The sequence below is a fragment of the Lactuca saligna genome, chromosome 1, assembly GCF_052625555.1.
Source record: "Lactuca saligna cultivar CGN05327 chromosome 1, ASM5262555v1, whole genome shotgun sequence".
Lineage (NCBI taxonomy): Eukaryota > Viridiplantae > Streptophyta > Magnoliopsida > Asterales > Asteraceae > Lactuca > Lactuca saligna.
In genome coordinates this window covers 19,069,757-19,077,912 of record NC_136417.1, presented here as the reverse complement: position 1 = coordinate 19,077,912, position 8,156 = coordinate 19,069,757, and the positions used below count along the sequence as shown (strand labels likewise).

At 30.7% G+C, this 8,156-nt stretch overlaps 1 pseudogene; it reads right to left on the bottom strand.

Annotated features, from left to right (window-relative positions):
• Nucleotides 1-216: 216 nt before the first annotated feature.
• Nucleotides 217-7,044, bottom strand: LOC145003150 (uncharacterized; annotated as a pseudogene).
• Between the last annotated feature and the right edge of the window lie 1,112 nt (nt 7,045-8,156).

Below are 8,156 nucleotides of genomic sequence, written 5' to 3'. Positions count from 1 at the left end.
TGTGAAGACAATCAGGCAAAGATTATGATTATCAAGCTTACTGAACCTTTGATCTTGATCTCGGTCTCCCCTACCTCCTTTATTTCTCAATTCTAAGAAATTAAGAAAATTGAATCGGTGCACCATTCTATCTACATTTTCTTATAGATAGAACTGGGAAAGAAGTGGAAATGGTAGTTTGATTGAGAATCAATCGCCACCATGGTTGATTGATGTTTAAGCATATCCATCTAAATCGTTACCATCTTCATAAAAATACCAGAGAAGACGAACCAGATCTTCAGCTCCATCATCGCTGTTGCCACCACAACTGGAAAAGAAAAACCTTAAGCTCATCACCGCTACAAGATCTGCAAACGGGATACGCGGATCTGAAAACGAGGTCCTCAGATATGAAAGTCATCATCTCCTTGAGCTCGTCTCTGCTAAAAGAGAATACCTACCAGGCGGCGACGTTAGGGCTAGCTTTAACAGGAGGAACTCGTCATCTAAGGAGCAGTCGGAGACCCAACTTGATCTGATTTTTTCTTCTTGAAGGTGTTCATCCTAAAATCATTCATCGGATTTGATTTTGTGTGTGTGGAGAAGAAGGAGATGGTGGAGGTTACTAGAAAAATGAATTTACAGAAAAAGGAGGTGAAGGACACGGTGGTAGTGGCGGACGGTAGTTGAAGTGTGTATGTGCTCTTGAGTCTATGTTCATGAATATGAATATGTGTTCGTTAGTTTGTATTTGCACACACACACACAGAGGCCCCTCTTTTTTATTATTAAAATAAATAAATAAATATTAAATTTTAAAAAAATGAAAGAAAAATGAAAAATGAATATCCCAAGGGTATTAAAGTCATTTGAGTTTATCGAGGGACCAAATCCGCAATGAAACTAGATCAAAAGGGCCACGAAACCAAAAAAGTCGGGGTTTGGACTAAAACCCCAAAAATATCCATACCACATGGACCATTTTTGCAATTTTGCCATGATAAAATTGACCGATTAATGACATAAAAGTAAATCTGTGGGTTACAATGCTGATCTATGAAATTTGTGCATGTTAGTTTATCTTCTTAAATACAATTCAACTATTTAAATATATTACCTTTTAACAAGATTTATGGTTTCAATGATTTGGTTGAAGATTTCTAATGATAAAATTTGCCGATAGAGGACATGAAAGTAATATGTTTCTTGAAATAAGCAAAAATATAGTATTCTTAACAAGACTATTCTAAACGAAATTTGTAATAGACTGAAATACGAACGTGTGGGTATAAAGATCGTTAATATGCGAGATCGCTTGAATAAGTTACAACGTTCAGAATACAAGACCTAAGCCAAACCAAAAGATCAAAACAACCAAGCAGTTGATGTCATGGTGGCCACAAGTATCAACAGTTTCAAATATGTCATTAATGATTGTCACACGTAGCATATTGTGAGTAAAATCTAAAGAAACCGATCACAATGACTGAATATGTACAAAAACAACGATTTATTTTGCAATAAAATATATTAAGAACTAAATATGTAGAAACCGATAAATATATTATCATATTAAGTCATTTTTTCCAGCTTACCTGAAATAGCTAGTTATAAGGAATGAATGTTTATAAAAAACAAATTAAATAGTCAAATATAAACGAAAAATATAGTGATTAAATATATATAAAATAAAAAATACATTACCCTATTAAATCATTTTCCTTTCCCTAAATCAACTCTCATTTATTGAGCACAATATACAAACATATACAACGTTACAATGAGCTGAACTAACGTTGTGTTTGGTGCGCCACAATTAGCTGAAAAGTTAGCTTATATTTCGAGCTTTTTTAAGTTCTCATGTTTGGCAAACTAAAAAGTAGCTTATAAGCCAGTTTTTTAAAAAACTACTTAGACTAGCTTTTTAGAAGCTTTTTTAAAATTTTCCAAATATACCCCTTAACTAATTATAAAACACATTCTTTTAAGACTATGTTTGGCGTACTAGCTGAAAAGCTAGCTGATAGCTGAAAAGCTAGTTGATAGCTAAAAAGATAGTCGTTAAATAAAAATCTAGCTGATAACTAAAAAACTAACTAATAAAGAATGACGTTTGGTAAAACTAGCTGAAAAGCTAGCTAAGATATATAAATTACATAAAATGACATTTAAGAGTATTTGTTTATATAATTAATTAAGGGGTATATTTGGAAAATTTTGAAAAAGCTCATAAAAAGCTAGTCTAAGTAGCTTTTCAAAACGCTAACTTATAAGCTACTTTTGGCTTACCAAACACGACAACATGAAAAAAAACTCGAAAAATAAGCTAGTTTATCAGCTAGTTGTAGCACTCCAAACACAACCTAAATGTCCTTTTATGTCATTTCATGTTTTTCAACTAGTTTTTCAGTTAGTTTTAGCAAACGTTGTTTTTTATCAGCTAGATTTTCAACTATTAGCTAGTTTTTTATTTAACAGCTAGTTTTTCAGCTAGTACGTCAAACATAGCCTAAGGCTTATACAAATACATACAATATATACATACTAGTAGCAATGACATTAATGTTATCCCATATTATGGTTATGCACATTAGCGGATAAATGGATACTCCATCTCTCTACACATATTGGAAATGTACATGAATATAGTTTGAAATTCTTATTCAATACCCATATAAATTTTAACTATATAAAATAATTATTGATATAGAAAGTCTTAGGGCAAATGCTATATTAGCCCATCGAATTTATCGTGTTTGGTTTAAAAGGTCACCCAACTTTTTTTTTATACATTAAGGGAATGAACTCTCATTTTCCTATTTTAAAAAATCCTTATGTGACCTGATATTGGGTAAGCTTGTAAAATATATGCTTTGGCCACTGTTTTGAAAACCTAGAATGATTCTTCAACATTTCGTACACATTCAATTACAAATGGTTCCGACTGCCATCAGGGGTATCCGCCAAACGAAGATGGCCTCGATGACTCCTGAAAGTAAATGGGCCTATGCCCAAATTGATAACCTCCACAGGTTGCATCTGGCACCGTCAATGGCAACGATGCAAACTTTTTTGTGTCGAGCTTAAAACAAGATAGCTTAAAAGTGTTGGGAACCTAATGAATCGCTTGATTCCAATAAACACCATAGCTAAAGTAAGTTTTACATTGAGCAGAAATAAATTCATCTGAAATATTCCATGATCCGGGTTTCAGATGAATAGATTTAAATATGAAATAGGTCCTCCTTAGGCTTAACAAGATTAAGGTGCTGTTTGTTTTTCTGAAGTCAAAATGTTTGCAGTCTGCGGACCATATATGCAAGCCTTTGCAACAGAAGATGTGGACCAAATGTCTACAGTCTGCAATAAGAAGACTGTTTGTTTTTTAACATCTACAGGTACGAAAATAAACTGATTTTTCAAACTTAATTTCATGTCAAAAACATAAAAAATGCATTTTCAGCAAAAAAGATAGGCGGTGGAGAAAGGAAAAAAAAGAAAGATAGGCGACATTTTTGTTTTGTTTAGGTTAAAATGAGGCATGAAGACCTTTGAAGACAGTGGTCCGTGTTTGCGCCAGAGAGACCTCGTGCAGACGTTTTTTGATCTGCGCACTTCCAAAAAACAAACACTCTGCAAGAGCATATGTTTGCACGTTGTCTGCGCGGTGCAGATAAAAGTGGTTGCGCAAATCTGCACAAAAAAATAAACAGCCCCTAACACAAACAACTTTGAAGTGGACACAATCTGTTCGATGAAATGTCAGACCCATAAAAACATATATTTTTTTTACCAACATCCTTACCTCAAAAAACTGATGGGATGATTACAAATTGTCTGGTGGTGGGATTGAATACATCAAACCGGATATACATATTGTAATAAAAGAAGCTAAGAGAGATTGAAGATTTTTTATTTTGGAGGGTGAAATGCATGTCACTCAAAAGGGAACGACATTGTTTGGATACAGATTTGAATTACAGAACAGTGGTAACAAGAAGTCGAAGAAGGACTTCGATCAAAATATCATCGTTTGAATCTATTAAAGCTGTTGACTAGTTGTTCTTGGTGTTTTGTTTTTTTTTTTGTTTTTTTTTGTTTTTTTTTTATATGGTGTTCACCATTTTTGGAGTGGCATTAAAGAAGAGATGTATTTAAAGAGTGATGGTTACGATTGATTGAAAGATTTGGGTATAAGAAACTGAAATGAGGCTATAATGAGATTAAAAGCTGCTATAGTCGGTTAAATGACTTTTTAACATGTTAAACGAGAGTTCATTTCCTTCATGTACAAAAAAACAAAGTTGGGTGACATTTTAAAATAAACATGATAATTTCGATAAACTAATATGACATTTGCCCAAAGTCTTACCACTAAAACTATTATCGACAACTTAAGAGCATGTTTTGTGAGGGTTTTTCAATCAATTTATTGGTTTTTTTTTTGGAAAACCACGATTTCTTGGGTTTTTTAAAGAAAAAAAAATCTTTTTTTGTTTAAAAAATTTACCAAACATTTTTTTAACTTATTGATTTTTTGAAAAATAAAAACTTAACATGTCTTTTTAAACCCCCCCTCCCAAAATCCCCTAATTATCAATATCATAAGTTATAATTTTGAAATCACATATTAGCGACTTTTTGTCATCAATGTTGTTAAAAAGATACAATTTTTGTTTTATGTAATTGTATATTGTAATTTTCAAACCACAGTTAGTCATTTATGTTAGTAAGTTGTATAAGATTGCATGAAATAACAATTATACAAAAAAAAAAAAAAAAAAAAAACTTGTATAAATATTTAACTGATAGTCTATATGTTTTTCACATGTGAAGAGACAAGGAGGTTGCCAATTCAAATGGTGAACCAACTAGCTCTTCATGCGGTGGTTACCAATGTTATTTGTAAGGTTTGACGAATCCGTGATTATATATGGACTATATACTAAATTACATTAATAATACAAACGCTAACATGTTTTTAAAGTATTCATTTCTATATTAGAACGAGTGAACGCTATATTTTTTTATATGAAATAATATTATTACAAATAAACCGATTAATATCATAATATTATTTTATATCTTTTTTTATTAAAAATTGATTGAAAGATTATAATAATAACACAATTCTTACATTATGTATCAAATCCATAGAGAAAGTGATGGATTTTAAATAATAATAATTAGATTCTTGCGTTTCTCACATTGTTTGATTATGTACGCATAATAAATCCAAAATATAAAACCCAAACTATGACCCTAGCTATATAAGAATACATCTAGTTATGTTCCTTGAGGAACAACAATGAAGATAACTGGTGGTTTTTTCCGGTTTTCCAACAGAAGTATCATTGTTATCATCGTCATTTTTGTGTTTCTTCTTTGTCAAGTCGAGGTCCAAGGATTGAGACATTTAAATCAAGGTCGTGTTCTATTTCCCAAGTTTGTATCGACTGCACAAAACTTTATTCCCGGCAAGCATCAACTTTCTCATGAGATATTTGATGGATATGCAACTACACAAGCAGTATACTCCGGTCCTAGCAAAAAGGGAGGTGGTCATTAAGACTTTAAGGAGTTGTGATTTTCTCGTATCAATAGTGATGGAATTGGAATCACCTACATAATTCATGAACTGAATCTACATTATTATATTGCATACCCTACAATTTTATGGTCTTAATTTGTCACTACAAACTGCATATGCTTAACTTTTGATTTTCTACATATTATACATCTTAAGTTATAGTGTTACTTTCTGTGTGTGTGGTTATATTTCTTATATGAATATTGAAAATTTTGTCAAATTCTGTTAGAAATTGTTAAAAGGCCAAATGAAACTTGTTTTGGCCAGGCTAACTTGTCAACCAAGTCCAAAATTTGGATGCTTTGGTTTGCATGAGTATTATACAAAGCTTATACTTTTGGCCAATATCTTGTGTCCTAAATTGGCTAAATCAAAACATGTATATGCATAATTAAGGCATCTAGGCCTCGTTTGCTATGCATGTTGTGGCTGATCATGACATGTATTGCATTCTGTGAGAATTAGATTGACATTTAGATTATGTTAATTGGATAAAATTTGTAATTTTTTGTTTCGTCAAAGTATGTGCAATATGGCAGTCAAATAATCATCTTAGATCTTTCATATGTGCATAAGATATGAAAGTCACCATCATTCTAATCATAAAAAACAATCTTGAAAAGTTTGATAAGTCGAATTATCTTTGTCTAGTCTCGTTCCATGTAACCAACACAAGTTTAAACAACCCAACCATAAATCATGATGCACGTTTGTGGATCCAACACTAGGAAGTAAAGAGCTTCATGAGAGCATAGAGATTTCACGATTAATTGAAAAAAACAAAAAAAACTAACAAACAAACAAAACTATAAACAAATTTTCCAATAACATCCCATAAAAGGCTTCACGTTTCATAAAAACCATGCCTCAATCTATAAAGATTAAACTGCAAAATGATCATTGTAGTATGTTGAAAATTATCACTTTGGTCCAAAAACGTTTGGACTAGCACCAGTGGTGAAAAACTTTGATTTTATTGCGACTTTAGTCAAATTTGTTTTGAAGTTTTTTAAATGATGATTTTGTCCTTTGTATTTTCTTTTTTTCACACTTTTTTATTATATATATATATATATATATATATATATATATATATATATATATATATATATATATATATATATATATAGAGAGAGAGAGAGAGAGAGAGAGAGAGAAAAGAGAGAGTGAGTGAGTGAGTGAGAGAAAGAGAGAGATATGTTCAAATGTTTCAACAAGTATTGTGTGCTTCTAACAACCAATAAGAATTAAGAATAATAAATTCAATAATAAATAATAAAAATGATATAATAATAATCTTTGCTACATTTAATTGTGGTAAATATTTAAAACATTTAATATTCTTTAAATTAGGGAATTAGTTTTTCAACCCTACAAAAACACCAAACCCTCATCACCATCAACACACGTCAGTTTTTCACCACACAAACATCCATTATCGTCTTCTTCATCAAATGCACCATCGTCTCCATCTTATATCCCCGAATTCCGAATCGATATAGTTTGCCCCTTGTTGCAAATTAGGCTTTTATACTCTTCTTCATTTGTTTTCTTGAAATAGCTAAAAGGATAAGATGTCGACCGTCCATGGATGGATTGACGTAAAAAACAGGGGACGCAAGATGAATCATGAATAAAATTTGACATCATGTGGATATTTTTTCAAAAGTTGACATCAAGTAAGTTTTATTGATTTTGATTATATATTTCAAAAGCATATTCTAATAATATATGTTTTACTTTTGATGGATGTTGAGTAATATCCATGACTTTTTGTAAATAAGAAACTTTAGAATCAAGACCTATTGGATACAAACTACAAAAAAAATATAAAACGAAGATTTATGAAAAATAATGTGCTTCAAAGGAATCAATACCTATTGGTTCGATTACTGTTGTTTTACTTTGTTAATATCAAAATGTTTTATAAATAATCATAAAAGTTTAGTGTTTTGCAAATTGCATATTAGTAATTTCCCTACACAATTTCATGTTTTGCAAATTCCAAATTTCAAATTGCAAAAGTGTATTTTGGTATTATAGAATGTATTATAATAATATCCGACAAGTATTTGTTGAAATGTCTGAAAGTGGATCTAAAGAATCTAACCATATGATATGCATTCTGCCAGAATTACTAGGAATACATGTTTTATGGAATATTTATATTCTCATAGAATGAATAAATTTTTGCATTTTGGTATGGAAAAGAAAAAAAACATAGCAAAACAATAGTATATTCTAGCAAAATGTATTTTTATGTATAAACATTCTAAAGCATAGAATGTATAAATGCAGTCTCTTAGAATATTTTTAAGAATGTTTATTAACAACAAATATATTTGCTTAACTGGTAATACTAACAAGTAGTGCGTCTTATTCTTTCAAAATTGCATGAAGAATGAATTCAATATTGATCATACTAGATAAAGATTTGGAATTGAGTTTAACAACGAGTATATTTGTGAAGAACTACGAAGAATTACATTCTTATGATAATACTTCACATTTTCGTAAGAATAGTTTGAATCAAGTAGATTATATGTACCATTGAAAAAGATTAAGTGTATTTTTTCAATAAATG